Raw genomic sequence first — 20955 nt, 5'->3', positions numbered from 1 at the left:
TATAACACAGAATGGGCTTTTCCCCAAATGAGTTGGATAAACAAAAAGGTAACACTAGGGCTCTTAGAAAGTTTTTGAACATTATGCATTGTATGTGTATGATGCAAAAAATAACCTAGAACAGTCAAGCACAGTACACCCCCCGCAACACGTATGGCAAGCTAACACATTCTACCTCACAAATTCAGCAAATTTTCGTGTCAGGTCTTAACTGACAAACACGCCTTTAACAATAACATCACTCATTAGGTGCATTACGGAGGCTCATGCTTGATTCTGAGAAGGAGGGGGGATTTGAAAATTCACAAATCACAATGGACAGAGGTCTCAGTTTGCATTTGTTGAATGCCTGTGGCTTTCTCCTGTTTTCTTTCACACTCTCGCCCTTTCGCCCCCCTCTCCCTGCCATGCCTGCTAAAAAATCCTATCTGCGTCAACTGCACCTGCTGCTTTTAACTATTTTACACAGCAGGGGGGCACTGTGTCCTAGAACCCTGACGCACACACACACACAGATGAGTCAAGCTCCACAGGCAAGGGAAGGGGGTCCCTGAAGAATGACAACAGCGTGCAAAAAGCATGTCAGTCTCAGCACTAATGTGTTGCTCACAGTCTATAAAGGTTTGATTTATTTCGCTGCATGCAGTGTTGTGCACCGGAAATGGCAGATCTACAAGCTCATAACGCGTCACATTGTGATGCGGACCTTGTAGATAGGCTATTTTCACCAACAACACGCAACTAAGTATAAGGGTGCTTTATAAGACACAGTATGCACGCATAAGCAGATGCACGCCATATCCATAAACTCTCTCATACATTCTAGTATCCTGTCATCTCCAGCTATGAGCCTGCCCTGCACTGCAGCACTAAGTCAGCTTATCAGGCAGTGATCCTTATAAATCCTTCACACAGGCTCGACATTGCTGATTCCTGATCGATGGCATCATTCAAAGGTCTATCTGGATATTGTATTCAAACATTTATGATACAGACAAACAATGTTTAAATATAATGTGGGACTGCCTGTGACTAGTTTGTTTACAAATGTAGGCATCTCATTTGCTGAGACTACAATAGGAAAGAAAAAAAGGTTAACTTAGAAATAAAATGAGCAAGTAAAGCCTCTGGTTGGAACACAAGACACAAAACTGGGACTTAGGACTTAGCTCTAATTCAAATAGGACATTGCAACTTCCCAGACAGTCCTTATGACATTATGTTTTTACCTAGAAGAAGAGACCTGCGGCTGCATTTAAGTCAAGTTGGCTGTGATGAAGAATTAGGCAGGGAAGTCTACAATTTGCCTCACTAAAGAAAACTTATGTTGTACTAAGCCCCAAAATTGTGCATATTATGAAAAAAATATTATTGCCGTTTTGCAATAATAATTTAGGCAGACAGAGGATCTGGATTTATGAGTGAACTTCCGATAAGCACAAGCTATATTACAATGGCAAATTGTACAAATTCAAACAATTGTCAGTTATTAAAGGTGCAGTAAGTGATATTGTTTTGTTAAAATAAGTGTTGAAGAGCTCTATATTGTGATAGTAATCATTTGCTATAGTGTTTGTTCAGTAACATGGCCAGGGGTCTCCCCTTCTCTCCGGCTCTTCAGTAAACAGAAAAGGCATTTTCAGGTAAGGATGCCAATTTGATCTAATCAGGAGAGTGAACTCATGCAGCATACTGCATAAACAAGTGAAATTAGTAGTGATGACACAGAAATGAGCGGACAAAATTGGAACACTATCAGGAGAGAGTATACTCTCTCCTGATTGGATGAAATTGGCAATCCACCTGATTTCAACTATTTTCTGTTTATCAAAGAGCTAGAGAGACAGGGAGACCCCTGCAACTGAACAAACACTCTAACAGTGATTAGTATCAGAATATAGAGCGTTAACTTTTTAACAAAAAAAAAAGGTTAACCAAAACAAAATCACTAACACTACCTTTAATATTAATGGGCTACAAGTCAGTAGACCTTCCATAAAATCAATTATTTCATCTGAACACAAAATAACCTTTAAACTAACTGGGGATCAGTTTTCTTTCTGTCACTGCAAGCAAGTGTGCCTTCATCGGCCAGTCATCATACCCACTCTTCAGTATAAGGCAACGATAACAAGAATGGACAAATTACAATCATGCACCACACAGTCTGCTGCTCTCATGTCCCTAGTGGCCTACGACTTTAGCTGGAGAAAAGAGGCCAACAAAAAAAACATTGAACCCCCTCAGGCTTTTTGGTGTTGTTGGGTAAGCATTATGTTTAAATACTGATTAATACTCTTGAGGTCATCTCTCTGGTTTCAGGTGAGATTGGCAAGCTTTCAGCTCCTTCCAGAAGTGTTGAAGTGTCAAGAACTGTGTCCCTATTGGTATGACGTGGACATCTATTTAAGTGACTGAGAAACAGGCACATACTGTATGACATGCATTTGTGTGTGTGTGTGTGTGTGTGTGTGTGTGTGTGTGTGTGTGTGTGTGTGTGTGTGTGTGTGTGTGTGTGTGTGTGTGTGTGTGTGTGTGTGTGTGTGTGTGTGTGTGTGTGTGTGTGTGTGTGTGTGTGTGTGTGTTAGATGTTTAAATGTCCAAAATAGGGTACTTATTTCTAGGGTTAGCAATCGGAAACGGATGATAATCAGTATAAATATGAGATCGGGAATTCTGATAAAAAAAAACACTGGCAAAAATCATACAATGATGCTAACAAGACTAGGACAGAACCTAGCTGGACCATTTATGAAACATTGGTGGGCTTTCAATTTATAAACAATGGATAAAGGAAACGCAGACACTTGTAATTAAAAATAAATAGCTTTAGCACATCTTAATCCCATAACCTTAGTCAGTGATGTTCAGGTTTTCGTGTCATGACATCCCCATAGATTTGGTCATGCCAGTAGATAATATAGGGTGACTGGAACCAAAGAAATGAGTGCATTGCATTCCATAGATTGTAGAAAATAAGTGGTTTGTGACGTTTTTAGTTTTGTAAGTAGCATTTGCTCCCCCTCACTCTTCTCTCCCTCTCGTCTTGGGCACAGTCTTGCTCTGCGATTCATGCCATGTGCGTCTGTTTTACATAATGATAGGGAAAGACTGATAGCCTAATTGTTTTCACCCAGTTAGTCAAGGTGATGGATGAACATGTAAGTAGTGGAAGCTCTGATTTGATTCTACTATACAACAGTCTACTTCTTTAACCACTTATGACCCATATAATGAATTGTATGACAAATAGCTAAACCAGCCAATCTATTCTGCTGGATCACAATGTGTCACATCGCAGAGCATTGTGAGCTTTTAGATCTGCTAGTTTTGCTATTGTTGAAAAGTGTGAAAAACATTTGAACATTTGGGAGGCCAGGGTTAAAGTGGTTAATAAACACTGGCACGGATACCCCCGGAAATCCATTTCAGTCCTCTCCTTCCAGGCTTGACTTGCTCACCAACTCCTCGTCTCTCAATTAACCATTTCAGCCCTATACTTCACTGTACGACAAATAGCGAAAATAGCCGTAGAATATCTTTGAAAATAAATACATTTAAATCACAAATTCTGAGTACTTTTTTTTTTTATAATTGTCATTTGTTTGCCCAAAATAGGGACCACCAGGGTTAATGTTAACAAAGGCACTGGAAAAGGACCCTCAAATGTCCCTACCTCCGTTTCGCCATTCCGGATAGCATTCATCTGGTGGGTTGGCAGGCCTCACCATATTCATTTACTTGGGTAATGTGGGTGCCGTTATTGGAGAGTGCACGAAAAGAAAACAAGCCGCAGAGTCTATGAGAATGAGGGTCAAAAGAGAAATTGTGGGACAATTAATTGTGGTTTGGCGTTTCCTGATAAGAGAGGTGATTCATTGGTTGTCTGTGGTGGTTATCATGTTTAGGGTGTTTAGTTTGTGTGAGACAATGCCTGGATTTGTTTCAGCTGAACCTTGTGTGAGTACAATAAGGGAACATCTCTGTTATTACATGTTATGTGTGTTTGAGTATTTGTGTGGCATGAGTTAGTGAGTGAAATAGAGAGTGAAAAAGCTATCTAAGCTGGCTCTAGCGGCCCGCTCCCGTTCCTAATCCTGGCTTCCAGCACATGACCAGCTAACAGCATTACGGATTGCCTTTGATTAGGGTTGCTGTTGTGCACCCATACTGGGGGGACAACGGTAATATGGGAGCCTACTGTATGTATGCGACCACCACTTTGCTGGAATGCCAGGCAAGACAACCATCTGAAGGACATACACACACAGGCTTAAGACTGTCCACGAGCTTGCTGCCTATAGCGTACGTAGTGCACACGCTCGACAGAGGGATGAGGCCTGTCGGATTACGCCTACAAGTCACTGAGTCAGCGGATTACCTTGAGACTGTTATTCTAGGTGAAAATGCAGATTAATGCTCAAAAATGTGTCAGCTAGCATTAGCTGTGGCTAAAGGTCCACAGAGAGACTGACTAGAGCAGTCACAATATGGGAGGGAATTTCACACGACAACTACAGCAGCTTGCAAATGCGACTTGGTAAATCATATCAAGGGTGGCTTGTGCAGCAGATATTTATTTCTTATAAATAATTTCATAATTTGTGAGAGCACTAATTTCATAATTTGTGAGAGCACTTTGGTTCTTGAAGAGTAAGACCTGCCAAGTCAAGAAACCCCATAATAATAAATTATCCCATATAAGCCAGATGTGTTTTTAGTTTTTGCAATTTAATTCCCATACAATGGAAAGATATACATCCTTTTGACATCTTCAAGATACAGGAGGTGAATATTCAGCCCTCTAGCACTGTGTGAAAATGTTATTCAGTCTGATTGGTCGTTATGAGCCTTACCGATAATCTGTCATTCTGTGTGAGCCCCCAACCAATTAAATGGTTTTAGCTTAGGAACAATTCCACACCCAAATTCTTTAATTGGTCGTTGTGGTGTAGTGATAATGTCAAACCTAGGATCACCGACACTCAAAATTATTGCTTCCAATTCCCACAAGGGGATTTTTCTTTTCAATACAAAAATATGGTAACATTTACATACAAGTAGGGCTGGGATGTGATGCATTTTCTATTACATTTCTTTGGTTAACCATGTAAACCACTGTTAATGTTTAGGTATAAGTAGTGATGGGAAAATGACTGCATTACCGTACAAATGTGGTTATGTGATGCTTTTTGTCTCATTTAAAGTTGCAATCCATAAGATTTATGGGATTGCAACTCGGGTCTGTAGCACGGGTAGCCTTGAAGACTGACAAGAGTTTAACATTTTTTTATCAATTCTGTCCTGACATCTCTGTCAGTCTTGGTGGACCCCCCAAATATCCCGTATTGTTCAATTAAGAGCAGGTTTAATCCAATCTGTGCCTGAATTTCACTGTATTCCTCATCCTCAATGAGTGTAGGGGGGCTCTTGCAGCAGGTGGAAGCTGGTATTACAATCAATGGGAAGGGAAGAAATACAGTGACATTCATGCACAGACAGGATTGAAACAATTCTTTACTGAACAATTTGGAATATTTCAGAACACAAGCAACAGGTAACATAATTTATTTATTTATTTATTTTTGGGGGGGCGTCCACAAAAACTGACAGAGATATACAATGTCAGTATCTGTAAAAAATGTACATACAAATCTCAGTCAGTCTTCCAAGACTACTGCGCAGAAGACAAAATGTCTACCAGTGAGCAAAGCGGAACAACCGCTTGGGCAGTTAAGATATTGCGATTTGAGCTTCAGGCAATAGCACTTGTTATCCATTAGTGTTCTTACCCGCCCACAACCACAGGGTCTAAGAGCAGGGAGAACACCTCCAACCACTGCAGACGTGCTTGTTATATTGTATTAACATACTACCCCATACAGATTGGTCAAAATAATGTTTTATTCACTATAACAGTTCCTGATTACAGCTTTAAAACACGTTAACTGCTGGACTGAAATATTTTTCACTGTGGTAAGAAAGATTCCATCACAGTTCTAAAATAAGGTTAAAGAGAGTTATAGGTTTAGGCATGGGTATGGTATGCTCAACGTGAAGGCAAGGTTCTGCTTACTTTGCCAATGCCGTCCGACGGCTGAATATCCACTGTTGCATTTAAGTCTTGGCATTTCTCACAGCCTTAGTTGTTGTTATTAAAAAGCAACGGAAATAACACTGGTCGTTAATGAAAACAAAAATACTGTAAGAGTATCGGAGGAATTTGGCAATGTCTGTCCTCACCACAGGAAATGAGATGTTATTTTTGCTCCTGGAAAGATATTTCAGAAATGTCCATACAAATGTTCGTAGAACAATGAATGAATTCAAAAGCAGGGGTACAATGAGGCAACCATGTAAGATGCATGCAGCATACAACACTTGACACTACAACCTGGTGCCACTTCTATGCTTTCCAATTGTCAAGGTTTTTCTGGACCCCCAGGAAGGGGCTCTAACATCTTTTTAAGACTCACGAAAATGTGTTCTTTACCTTTTTAATTATTATTATTATTTTTAAACAATGTTCTTCTACTTCTACTCTAGATGGCACTGGGTAACCATTGCTCCAAGTCTATGAATAGACTATTACAGAAGATCTCAGATTGGAACCATTCATACATTTGTCAAAGGGGGCATTACAACATTCTAGGGGCATTATATACTGTACATCTGGGCAAGTTTTCTCAGCATGAACCCCCCCCCCAGAAATTAGAAGCCATTACAAGATGGCAAGATGTTTGATTTTCCAGGTGTAAAATAGACAGCTTTGAAATAAATTTGTATCCACTAACTACTTTACATTGGAAGAGAGGTATGCTTGAAGTTAGTAATCTGTGCTGACTTTATGGACATCCATTTCAAATCACATGCTGCTAGTGTCCCAAGTGCTGCTGTGGCACTGTGGCAGCATGCTACACTCTGAGGGAAACCCACTGTGACAGGTGGTCTGCTTGTGTTCCGGGGACTGTGAAGGGAGGGGGGGGTTTACAAGGGGGTCATCTTTAATCCTGTGGGACCAAATCATTTCCTTGAGAGTTTTCCACCCATCACCTCCAGTCATAACAGCATGGTGCCACAGCAGAAGAATTACATAGGGGTGCAGCCAATGACCCGCCCCCCTCACAGGGCCGTAAAGCCTGATTTATATTGTACGTAGTCGTATGACAGTGTCCCACGCCAAAAATAGCCAATGTAGCTCACACGCAGCTTGTAGATCTGCTATTTTCGGCTCTGAACACAGGCATACGACATTGTATGAATTATTAGTTTTTTATTATACTTATTCAGCCACATTTGACTTGCCTTGAGGGTCTCTTTCTAGGCGTGCAGGGTCTAGCAAATAAGGAATTCCATGCTTTATTTAGCAGAACTAATGGGAGTTTGTTTGATGACAACCAACCTTCAACTGTTGAACTGGAAGACCAGATATACCTGACTGTATATAGTACAGATTGCATGTTCAAACGTTCAAGTAAATTGGTCCTCATAGCATTTAGTTATCTATTTTTTTATTTTATTTCGACGGGACAGCGCATATTAATGAACACCACACATAAAATGCTTGGTAAATACACCGGATTTAGCAAGAATGCCAATTTCCAATCCGTAGTCGCCATACAGAAAATAAGCAACATTACAAAAATCACACCCAGTGTGAAGTGGGCGGTGTGGTCACAGTGGTCGTCACAGTGATGGAAGTGATTCACTTAAAGAAAACCATATGTGTGCATAGTCCTATTTATAGGGCTATGCACATGTGTCATGTGTTTCTAGCCAATCACAGTCCTGAATAGAGTCATGGTGGCCAATCACGGTGCAGGGTTACGGGGGTACACTGGCCAATCACAGCGCAGGGTTGGGGGGGTGCAATTTGGATCGATGTCCAAACCTCACATATAGGGGCGGTTGCACCGCCCAAAAAAGAGCACATATAAACATTACTATGTACTACTGTACAAACAGAAGAGAAAAAAAACAGTATAAAAGGTCTAGTTTTGACCTAAAGTACAACACACCAATCTTATAGTGGTTGTCAGGAAAATAGATCCAAATCAACAAAAATAATGATCAATTGATCAAAATCGTGACTTTAAAATCGAAAGTCAAATTGTTACTAGCACCTGCTGTTTGATGTGAAGAATGCACACTGCAGTTAAGTAATTAAAACCGGGAAAGCATCAGAGTATTTTTTTTAATATATATATATATCTCTGCTGTCCAGCGCGAAACTGCTAACTCCAAAACGCTCATTGTTCAGGAAACGAAAAAACAAAATATACGTTTTTCAGAAAATGAAGAAAACCTTATATTTTTAAAACAAAGCAATACTACCTCATCAAAGTTGGTATAGTGACTGTATATATTGTGAGATACTTGCATGTGTCATTATATTATCAACACTTTACCCAAATCGCGGGTAAATCAACACTTTACCCAGCGCGATTGGAGTTAGTAGTTTCAGACGAGCAGAAATCAAGCTGAAATGGAGTTAGGTGTCCAAACAACAGTAGCTCCACTCGCTGCTGAGAGAGAGGTTTCAAAAGGGTACAGATTCCCAAAAGCTAACAATGGATCTCCAAGCTCACAATGCATCACAACAACGTATGAATTAATGCCCTGATGCTTCATGACACTTATTATATAGGCCTACAACAATAAACAGGACTTTAAATATTACAATAACTTCTGCAAAGAGGTAGTAGAACACTAGCGCGACAGAAATGCTATGAACGTCTTTCTTCTTATCACAATGCTCTCCTCATTAAACACTTCATAGATTTTAGAAATATAATTACTTGTTTTCATAACATTAGCGTCAGTGCTAAGTTTGATAAACAGGTACACTGCATAGTTTTAACAGACTACGGGGAGTCTGTTTACGTGTTCCTCCTCGTTCACTGCGCAACGCGCACTGCTAATGATGTGAAAGCAGCACTGTGTAGAGGAGAGGGGGGAGTTGTTTGTTTTTGACGGACAGTTTGAGGATCCAATGGAGTTGGGAGTTTTGGTCTGAGGCGCTTTTTAATACTTTTCATTGGTTCAAATGTTTAGATTTTTTACACAGATGTGAAGGGTGTTCAATAGCAGGTTTGAGAACTACTAATTTAGAAGGCATTTGTAGAATCGGCCTCAGGTCTTAATGGGTTAAAAGAAGACCCACTACATATCAGAAGGGCACTTTACAACAACCAACCACCACCTATTTTTTTGTCAGTGGGATTTAAAAAGTTTACAAACCTAAAAATAAACAGATCGAATCGTGGATTTAGGGAATTGTGACACTGACTCCTATCGTCTAATGCTTCTCCCATACTTCGAGGTTCAATGGGCAGATAATGGCATTATGAGATTTTTTTGATGTATGGTGTAGTGTATTTGAAGGTCAGAAAATGTCAGTTTGTGTCAATGTACATGTTGTTGACTTTAGCTCAGACCCACCTCTCAAGCCCTGTGTGTGCACACGCCACACGCGCGTGCGACCGTGCGCACTCTGTGAACACGTGGCAAATTCTATGTAGATGTCAACACCTGGTCAGTGCCTGGTACCCTGGGAATTCTAAAATAAATAGAATTATTGGCTTCCATAACTTCTTGGCCAGGCATTTGTCCTGGAATATTACCTCTTCTTGGGTATATGACACCTGTTTATTCTACACTTGGCCCATCTTTTCCCCAGGGTCTGTGATGTGGAATGGTTATTGTGAAAAATATACCAGTGAAAGATTAGACAGAGTATAAAATTGGTCTAAAACAAAGCTCGACTGATGATGGTCATTGAAAACGGCTGCCAATAGTGTTATATAGACGTATTCATGGTTTGACGACAGCACTGGCTGTAGTTATGATTGGAGTATGGTTACAGTACAACCGTGGTGTGTCATCAGGTCTGATTTCAGATATGGTGAGAAAACAGATGGTTGTCTTATTCCACAATTCAGCAAAACATACTTCCCAGAATTTTTACGTTTCAGCCCTGACTAAACGTTTCGATGTCAGTTACATCTTCGTCAGGTCATCAGCTATGACCTGACGAAGATGTAACTGATCGAAACGTTGTCATTCCTGTCTCGCACCCTGCTCTTTTAAAGAAAAGGCTCCAATTGAGTTGCTCCAGTGCTTTCTTTTTACCTACTATATGCGTCTTGCTCCTGAGAGATGCACATGACCAGCCCGATTTTGGCTTGAGGCGCTGTGGAACCTCCCTTTATTCCCGAATACAATAGTGGCGTTTGTCATGCCGTGAACAAAAATCTATCAAGTCAATCGGCAAAACTGACCCTCGTGAGCACTGTAAGACACAAAAATGTGGCACCACCTTAAAAAAATACAATAAATGTTTTATGAATAAATAAATAAATCCATAGCCTGTTCAACTCTCTAAAGTCTGACAGGACAATAGTAAAAACGGCAACTCCGGCATCAGCAGTACTTGAGGTCGACATTTGAGTAAAGCAACCATGTAAGTCAGACAGAGAATGAATAGTAACACGTTGGAACCCAAGCTACCTGGTAGTACTGTTAGATAGCACTAGATACATTCCCTGAGTGACAACCCACAATCCCCTCTTGTGAGGTGTCACATATCTAACCACCACTCGCTCTCTGTTGCTAAAGGCCGAGGGGAGGTGGAATGATTGGGCTAGAAATAGCAGTGTCACATGAGGCTGTCCAGTGACTAGTACGCCAGCCAGTTGCTCGTCCTTACATGGAACCCAGCCCCTTTCACACACTCACTGACAAAACCCGTAGAGTGAACACCTATTGGCCTACGCAAAACAATTTAAATTTTCACGGGCTCTTCATTCATCACACACTCTTGACGCGGCCTTTAGTCCCATGCTGTATGGCACTGTGACATGAGATCTACAAACGCACGTGCACACACAGTCACACACCTGTTCAAACAACCCAACCTACACAAGCTTAGAAACACTTCTTCCCACCTTTGTCAATATAAAGGGCAGAAAAAAGGCATCCCACCGTTTCCCAATCTTTGAGAATAGACATGTTGTTCCTTGTCGACAAGGGTGGGTCTACACACAGAGTCTGGGTGTGTGTATATGTATGTATGCCCACGTGCATTGTACATACACAAGTACATACACATAGTACACCATTCTTAACAATTCATCTAATGATCATCCTTACCCTTATCCAGTCAGCAGCACTCCTATAGTTTCCTACATGTCTAATCACAGAAAAAAATAGGCTTCCCAGATGTATACTGATTTGCTATTCTCTCCCTGCGAGCAAAAAGATCTACAGTTTATAGGTCCTTATAGGGGGAGATTTACATTTGGCAGCAGGGTGGTTTTGTTTCCACCCAACACATAAACTAACAGAGACACAGATGTAATTTCCATGGTCTGAGTGGATGATCCCAAAAGCTAACCAGGGCCTCTTCACCATGCCTCTCAGTCTTTCCCTTAGCACTTTGCCCTCAGGAATTTTCCAAAACCCCAAAGCAACCCCAGGTCAAAGCAGAATAATGAGTCAATAATATTAAGAGGCAAAAGGCAAGTCTCTCCATAAAGCAATCTAGTCGACAGAGAGAGAGCGTGAGAGAGAGAGAAATACTATAGATTGTCTAAAATGAATTTGTTAATGCAGATACCAGCTCTGATATTTTGGATAACTGGAAGGCCGATATCAACCAGCTGCTGAGTCAAAGCCATAATTAACGTAGAGAACTTATTCAGAATCAGTACCCTAAAAGGCATCCGATTCCACTTGCAGTTTGTGCACATGCCTTTCATTATAGGCAGGCATGTTTATCATTTACCCTATTTTACAGTTCATGCACTTTAAGCACCCTTACCATAAGAATAGTGCTCGAAGTGTTATTTTTTATGCATTCAAAAATCCAAACACATGAGAATTTCTTTTATACTATGTTATTGACATCTTTATCAATAATGTGCATTTTCATCACATGTAATAATGTGTTCCTCGTGTTCCCTGACCTTCAAGCATAATTAAACTTTGACAAGAAATATTCAAGCTCTGTAGAAGAAAAATGTATGATCCAATATATGCTCCCCGTTCACTTAAATTGCACAGTTAAATAGGTCTCAAAGTCACACTTTTAGCACACGAATGAATGCGAACAAAGTTGTTTCTGCCAATTACAAACCCAACTCTTTTGAAAATAACAAAAACTACTGAAGATATAATCTCGCCAATATTCATCATCATGGCAAGGTAACTACACAACCCAAACCTGCACAGGTCTCCACCAGGTCAGGTAGGTTATTGTAAATGGTAAATGGTGCATTTGTATAGCGCTTTTATCCAAAGCTTTACATGGATTGTGCATTACATTCACCCATTCACACACACATTCATACACCGATGGAGGAGGAAACCATGCAAGGCACCAACCTGCTCATCGGGAGAAATTAGGGGTTCAGTGTCTTGCTCAAGGACACTTCGACAGTAACTCTGGGGGAGCCCCCCAGCCCGGGATCGAACTGGGAACCTTGTGGTTTCCAGTTCACTCTACCCAGCCACTCTACCCGGCCACTCTACCCCTGAGCCACTGCAGCCCGCAGGTCACAGACGGACCTCCTGGAGGTGCTTTAATAGGCCAATGTGAAACAGGTGCCATTTCTTACTAGGCCTTTCACTGCAATCGGACGCTGCATTCATGATTTGAGGCATTTTGTTACAAAGATTTGCCTTGCATAAATCGATCTGCTGGTGGCGCTATAACAGGCCAATGTGAAAAGGGTGGCATTTCTTCCTCTGCCTAGTGGGAATGTAGGTGCAAAGTTTCATGGATATCGAACGCTGCGTTCATGATTTGAGGCATGTTAGCCAATCAGGATGGAGTATGAAAAATCTGACAGATCTGTCTTGATCACATGACTATAGAGATACCGTCTACCGATTTGCGGACAAAATCTGTAAGAGTAATATAAAAAAATATGTGTGCAGAAATATGCCTCCTGGTGGCGCTTTAACAGGCCGAGCTGAAAAATTTGGGGCAGAGGTTCTGCTCTGGCATCCAGGGAGTGTGTGCACAGTTTCGCTGCGTTAGGGCCAACAGTGCCGGAGATTAGCTGCGGGCGCACACGCGCACACACACACACACACACACACACACACACACACACACACACACACACACACACACACACACACACACACACACACACACACACACACACACACACACACACACACACACACACACACACACACACACACACACACTAAGGGATGCCTGTTATCTTTCCACTCCTCTTTACATTCCATTTGTTTGCGCCATTCTGTTTGCTTCAATTCTCGAGTGACAGATTGGCGGGTAAACGTTATCAGATCTATGTGTGGGAATGTGATAATCAACGTTGCTCGGGTTTGCAGCAAAAACATGGATTAAGGAACTAAGCAGACATGAGACAGTTTCTCACACACTCACACACACACACACACACACACACACACACACACACACACACGAAGATCCCTGCTGTCCGTCTGTGACCTATCATGTGATGTTGCCATGGCGGAGAAGGGCTCAGACAACAGTGTGATTGTGTTCCGAGGGTGAGGTGGGCCGATCGGCGACAGACTGTTCTCTGACTGTGGCACTGCCAGCCCTGGTGCCAAATTGCCCTGCCTCCCACAGAGAGACAGACACACCCACTGGCAGACAGGCCAGCCTGCACGGGGGCCCTAGCTACCGTCATGGAAACCAGTACAGGCTCTAGAGTGTTTTCCATATTGGCTTCTTTATTTTTCTACATCAGCAAGATCAAGGTCATTTTTGCCTCTAGGAGCATATTCATCCTCCAGGTTATGGTTCTTAGCTGAGTGCCACTAAACAGCGAGTAGAAAACGTAATGAGCCATGTCTGTATATCAATCTGCCTGGAAATGTGTCCACCAGAGGGTGCTGCAGCTCAACTATGTCCACCTCTACATGGCCTGGTTCTGTATTTTGAACGTCTTGTCCACATCGCTGCATTTGCTGTGATGCCCCATTTGTAAACAAATGTTATTGTCTCCGCCAGGAGAGCTTGTTTTCACTTTCCGTCAGCCAAGCAAACATTGGTCGAGCCTCACGTGACACTTGACAATACGGTGAAATAGTGTGATCTGATTGGCTAGTGACATATAACGGGCTATAAATACATGTGTCACTTTGAAAGAGTCTTTGCCTCGTTCAAAGTGAGGTAAGACAGGAATAATCACTAAATGGCTGAGAAATGGCGGAGCAATACATCATGTAGACACACTGGTGTCATCACAATATGTATTATAAATAGCTTAGACAGGATTAATCAAGAACAGTACATTCCAGTACAAACTGAGATCACAGTTAATGACACAGTGCAATTAACTCTTATTATGCAAACTGAAGAAGCTAATCATTATGTGCAAACCGATGAAGAACCAAAGGCGCAACGCCAACAGGAGAAGGACCAAGCTGAGAAACAAAGACGAAGAACACTCGCATCTGAAAATGACAAAGAACGAAGACGAGCAGCTGACACCACAAGGAAAAGAAGTCCTTGGTCACATTTTCAATTATATAATACCAATAAGAAGAGATGCCTTAGACCACTTAAAGACGTTGAAGTTGATAAAGCTGCTGCTGCATTCTTAAAACAGTAACATGTTCTATTTTTTGTAAGAATTAGAACATAATAATTAGAACATTCCCAACATTCCCAACACAAGTCTGCTGGCGGAGACTTGTGCTCCGAGGAGCACTTTTTCTAGTTATATTTTTTTTTAATCAGTTCAGGAGTGAAAAGGGGCACATCAACCTTATGCGAACAAAATCTGTCGTACCCTGATTTTAACCATTTGGCCAACATAAGGTGCTTTAAGCGCAACAAGAAATCGTTTTGCTGCGTCTTTCCAACCCGAGTCACATACTAGACTACTTCTGATGGGGATAGTAGATCATTATCAATGTCCACTGTATGACACCTAGCAGACCCATAGAAATCCATGAAAAGTTTAACGGATGTATTAATTTTTGGAAGGATAAATGTCTGATAAAAAAAGAAAGTCCCGCAGCTGGCGTAGCGGTGCGTGTCACTCCGCATCTCTCTCTCCCCATTTCCTGTCAGTCGACTGTATACTATCAATAAAGGCAGAAAAGGCCAAAAACATTTCTTTAAAAAAGAAATAAAATAAAACAAATCCCTTAACTCATTGCCTGCCATGGACGAGTACACTCGTCAGTTGGCACTTGGTCCGATCATACTGGAGATAAATATTCTGTGACTAGTTGAAAAGGTAAGTTAAAAAAAAATCGCTGGCAGTGGGTGATTTATTTATATCTGGCAGTGAATGAATTAAGTGCAAATGTACAATTTTCTTGTAACAGAGTTCAAAGTTGAATGTTCAGACCTACGGTTGGCCCAAAGCAACACTCTGGTGGTTTAGGTCATGTTTTGAGCAGTCATCAAAACAATTCTTATTGAATGCCAAGTGGCACTGCACAGGAAATGTGTATGTGCCCAAACAAAAATGCAGGCATTCCCTCTTACTTGTTAGAAAGCATCAGTTGAGGTCTCACTTCATGAAAACTGTCAATTGCCAAAACAATGACCTAATCGAGCAAAACACCTGAGAGTTTAGCACAGTATTCATTAGCCAAGACTTAAATCACTATCTGCACAATGCTTTTTAAGATGTCATGTTGAAAGCCTTTTTTTGTTACTTGCTTCACTAAGACTAGGTCTGTCAGGCCTGGAAGAAAAACAGCACAAAATGGTTGTAAGAAGAAAAAGGGCCAACTTTTAAGAAGGGCCAGTATAATGAGGCCGTGTGACCAGCCTGTTCACAGTGGACCTTCTTATCACACTGAGAGGCCTCAGGTGAAATTAGCATAGGCTAACTGGGAGGGAGGGGCTATGGCAGAAACTGGAGGAACTGTCAACAGCGGACACACGTGTCCTCAACAGACAACACGCACAGGCGCACACCCATCAAAACTAGTCTGACTCTGCGTTCTCGGCATCTTGTTTTACGTGAAAACATTACACAATGTACACATACTTCATGCATGCATATGAAAAGCTCCCTCCACCCCAGCACACAAATAGCTTAAACTCACCACTACAAAGACAAACAAGTGAGGGGCCGCACTTTTAACTGCTGCTTAACTATGCCGTCTGTGTTTATTATGACGAAGTGTTCGGTTTTATGGGACAGCAAGCATAAAAATGTGACTGTGTTGACAGTGTGGGCTAAGTCGTGACTGCACCCTGTCACCACAGAACTAGCAATTTGGAGTGAATCATTCCAACTTGATTGTTTTTCAGAAAGATTAGTCAGGAGGACAGTCAGGAGGGACAGGTCAAAGTACAGTCAAAAGCTAAATTGAATCGGTACAACCAAACGCAAGAGAGGGAAATATTTTTGTAACATTTTTCTCTGTTCTCAAACGTAGTAGCATCACAAGAGTGTCTTAGTTGCTGGCCGCAAACAGGTTCTGTCTGTCATGTGTCTTACACTGCAAAGCAGACAGCTGCATACACTTTTCAAAGTAAACAATGATTATGACACATTAAAAGAGATGTTTTGTGGGGAAATACATTCTGAGAGAAAACCAGTTACGTTAAAACACATTTCTCAATAACTATGGAATAGAATAAAGGAAAATAAAATCTTATGACAGACTGAACCATTTTGTTAGGCCAAGTCCTAATCTGTGATTTGTGTAACAGTGCGAAAGGAGATAGTTTCCTAAACAATTAACCCAGTATGTTTGATGCTGTTTAGGCACTATCGTAGGCATTATCATTCTAAACCCATGTTGTTGCTGTTCTACACACAGCCAACCAGTTGAAGAAATCACTGATTGAGGCTTTAACCTTTACTTTTATGAAATATCTGAGACCATTCATGTTTATGGACGATTCTTCTGAACTATTGCTAGATGGCCACTACTCTTCCATCTTAAAATAACTGATAACCAAAAATAGCCAATCTACAAGCTGATTGGCTATTTTAGGTGCATGACATGCTTCCATTGAAGACATGCTGGCTTCTATGAAATCAGTCGTGGCGACTGAGAACTTTAATCCATGCAATAACTACAGCACCGTCCGGTTTGTTTTTAAGTTTCTACAAGTTGTGCATGTGTGTAAATAATTACTAAATACTGTGATAACATTCACGTTAATCCCAATACATTTAATTACTCCTAAAACCTGCTTGTTACCCAACATACATGGCTCAGTGAGCTTCTCCTGTGATAATAACCCAAACTGCAGAATTGATGAATAGAATGCCAACGGCCACACTAGTCAGGTTATGTAATGTCTGTCACTCCCTCAAGTAATTATGTAGGTAATAGGTATATATAAATCAGAATGCAAGAGAATCAAGAGATTCATCCCCTTTCTGGGGCAATCAAAGCATAAAAGGTTGAGTAAAAGAGGGAAGTAGTATTTACTATTTAGATTGCTTATCTTATCATAATAATAAGCTTGTCATATCTATCATATATTTGCCTTTGTGGTGACAATGGCGAGACTAGACAGAAATCCCCAATCCTTAATAGCTATTATACACAAACTCATACAATATGATGGAAATACAATTATAAACTGTACATAGCAGTTAAAGACCTCAGTGTTCTTCCATTTCTTATCATGAATAGGTAGATTAATAATTAACCCAACATCCCCACTGTGTCTGTTTGTCTGGTAAATGCTGCAGATGTGTATGCTACTATATGGAGAGACCCAGACATCCTTTTTTATACTATAAAAAGGATATTCAAAAATAGCTGACATCGAAAAAATGTGATAATTTTGCTGGGTCACTGAAGTGAAAGTGGTTAATAGAACTACAATGAAACATTGAAATATAGGCTACAGTATATCCAGTCAGTGATGGAAGAAGTACTCACATGTTGCAAGTAAAATTCCAATATTCAAAATGTACTTGAGTAAAAGTACAAGTTCAAAATGAATACAAATCTCTTGAAAATAGCAGATCTAAAAGCTCACAATGCGTTGCACCGCGACGCATTGTGAGCTTGTAGATCTGCTATTTTCAAATGGCTGAAATATATATAGTGGTTAATGTACGCTTTGTGATTATCTGAATCTGCAAAGTAACTATTAACCAAAGCTGTCAAATAACTGTAGTGGAGTAAAAGTACATTATCTTCCTCTGAGATGTAGTGGAGTAGATGTAAAATAATTGAAAATTGGAAATACTGAAGAAATACAGGGTTTCCTGCAGGAAACCCTGTATTTAAGCACAATACTTGAGTAAATGTACTTTACACCACTGATTATATCCACCTCAATAATGTGACAATGAGTTATGAGCTATGCCCACAGCCTGGACATTAAAAGCCCCCCTCCCTCCCTCCCTGGGGGTCTAGTTAACACAGACATGATGGGTGATGAACTGGGGCACATTGTGTGATGGGTTGGGTGGTCGTGCAGTGTCCCACTGCGCAGGCCCAGTCCTAGACCCCGTCTGCTCGTCAAATGGTATATAGGCTACTACAGTATATCGGACGCAGTGTTGCCATGTCCGCTTACCATAAGCGACTTTGGCCTTGTTTTTCAGTAAAGCCCCTGGTATAGTAGCGGGTTGCGGTTTTTTAAGCGATTTTACAGAAAAACAAGCCCGAAGTCGCTGATAATTGTGAGGCAAGCCTAAATAAGCAACTACACTTTACAAACGAGTAAAGTTTGTAAAGTGTAGTTGCTTATTTGGGCTTGCTTCACAATTTAAACCAGTGGTTCTCAAATATTTTCATGAAAATGTGTTGTGCCACAGGGAGCATTTGTGTTGTTATCATGTTTCAAATATTCCACATTTTATTGCTAGAGTTTTTGAAAATAGCAGATCTACAAGCTCGTTGTGAGCTTGTAAATAGCCGATGGTTTTAAGTGCTCATGTGGCCTAATAGATGCTTCTTTTGCTTATTTCTCCCACACAATATGGCAACACTGACTACAGTATATCGGACGCGCACGGAAAGCACAACAGAAACAGACTCGCGTGATTTTTTTTAGGCATTCGATCGAATCTTGATCACGACCATCATTGTAATCCCCCCCAACCCCCATCAACAAATGGTCGCTCAAGCTTTGGCTCGCCTTTAGGACATAGTAAGGACAAGATAACAAGTGAGACCATTCAGAATGGTGGTTGGGTCACCCGGGGGACAATGTTAGTATCCCACTACAGTCACGCACGTGTAAAACACGACGTTGTCGTGTGTGTCTGTGTGTGTATTAACGTGTTGTGTGTATGTAGGAGCACTTGCAACATTGTTTCACGTCAAATTGCCACCATGTGGGAACGTTATTTTGATGATGTGCGACAGTGTGACCATGTTGAATCTTGACGGGTGATTCTTAATTCACTCACTGTACACTGTGTACAACACAGCTGAGTTTAAACGCCGCAGTACGACGGTGTCGATTGTAAAAAAAAAAAAGAGCAGATCTTGTAGATCCGTTCTTTTAGGGCAAGCGACATCCTCACGCGATGGAGTACATATGAATTAAGCTTTTTCTCATCGAGGGAAATCAGTCAAAGGTTTTCACTTACCAGCGAAATGGGAGAGCAGAAACCGTGCCTGTAGCTTCCTCTGTGTTCTTACTACTAGTGCCCACGCTCACACACAGCTCTCTGCTTCCCTTCGGAACGCTTCCTTCCCGTCACCGTGGTCGTCGCCGCGTGGACTTCAGTGGCTCTCTGTCGAAAATGTCAAGATTCCAACACTCTCCACTCCCCAGACAGAGCTCTGCCTCGCCTCCAACGACTCATAAACTGGAAGCCCACGTCAAGTCGGCTGGAGTAAACATTTGACTTCCGGTCACGGCGGTCAGTGGACTTCAGTATAAGTCCACGTTTATAATAATGTTTACAAGTTTTAACTTAACGGTTTGTTAACACACACACATATAATATATTTGTGTATAGTTGAACATTGATTTGAATTTTATTCAGAAAATGTTTTACTATTATTATTTTTAAATTATTTTGTTCAAATATAAAATGTGTTACAAATAAAATGTGTTATTATTATTATTATATTATTACTATTATTTGTATCATTATTATTTATCTTCATTTTAGTTTTACAATTATTTTCCCCAAAAGAGGCATAGTATACGGTTTTGTTGCCAAATTGGACTGGCAAATTTTAATTTGTAACTGTTACCTGATAATCTTCAATATGTCCTGCCTAAAACAAGAACATTTGTACCCAGTGGAGTCAGTGTTATCCTGCTTAGTTTTCTACAAGCTTCAGAACCACATCCAAGGCAGCTACTGTGAGCCTATTAATTAAGCACTGTTTGCTCATAAAGACATTGTTTTAGACGAAAGACAAAACAGGGATAACTAGAAAAGTGCTCCTCGGAGCACATGTCTCCGCCAGGTCAGGTAGGTTATTGTGGGCCAGCACACTGATTCACCAATCAGGATGGAATAGGAACAATCAGATGGATCCGTCTTGATCACTTGACTATAGAGATAATGTGTACCGATTTGCGTGATGTTTGGACAACATTTGTAGGAGTAATATTTAAAAAAAGTCCTGTGGCGCTTTAATAGGGCAATGTTTAAAGGGTGGCAAAACAATTTAAAGTGGCATTTCTTCCTCGGCCTAGTGGAAATGTGTGTGCAAAATTTCACGGAAATTGCACACTGCGGCTGTGTTCATGATTTGAGGCATTTAGTTTGAAACGGACCACTCCTGCAAACTTTGGAAGCCAATTTTAGCCAATCAGGATGGAATATGAAAAATCTGAATGATCCATTTCGTTTAATGACTATAGAGATACCTTGTACCGATTTGTGTGATGTTTGGACAAAATCTGTAGAAGTACTGGCAAATTCTTTTTTTGTAAAAATCGCCCTCCTGGTGGCACTATAACAGGCCCATGTGACAAATTTGGGCCAGAGGTTCTGCTTTTGCATCCAGAAAGTGTGTGTGCACAGTTTCGCTGCA

At 41.0% G+C, this 20955-nt stretch overlaps 1 protein-coding gene across 1 annotated transcript in view; it reads right to left on the bottom strand.

Annotated features, from left to right (window-relative positions):
• slc20a2 (solute carrier family 20 member 2) overlaps positions 1–19730 on the bottom strand; it is a 52008-nt gene extending 32278 nt beyond the window's left edge. The window contains exon 1 of the mRNA XM_084054244.1: positions 19548–19730. The gene's annotated coding sequence lies outside the window, so the exon portion shown is untranslated. The remainder of the gene's footprint in view (positions 1–19547) is intronic.
• Between the last annotated feature and the right edge of the window lie 1225 nt (positions 19731–20955).

The sequence above is a fragment of the Gymnoscopelus microlampas genome (assembly GCF_963454915.1).
Source record: "Gymnoscopelus microlampas genome assembly, chromosome: 4".
Taxonomy (NCBI): Eukaryota; Metazoa; Chordata; class Actinopteri; order Myctophiformes; family Myctophidae; genus Gymnoscopelus; species Gymnoscopelus microlampas.
The sequence above is the reverse complement of the archived record's forward strand: the minus strand, read 5'-3'. Positions and strand labels throughout refer to the sequence as shown.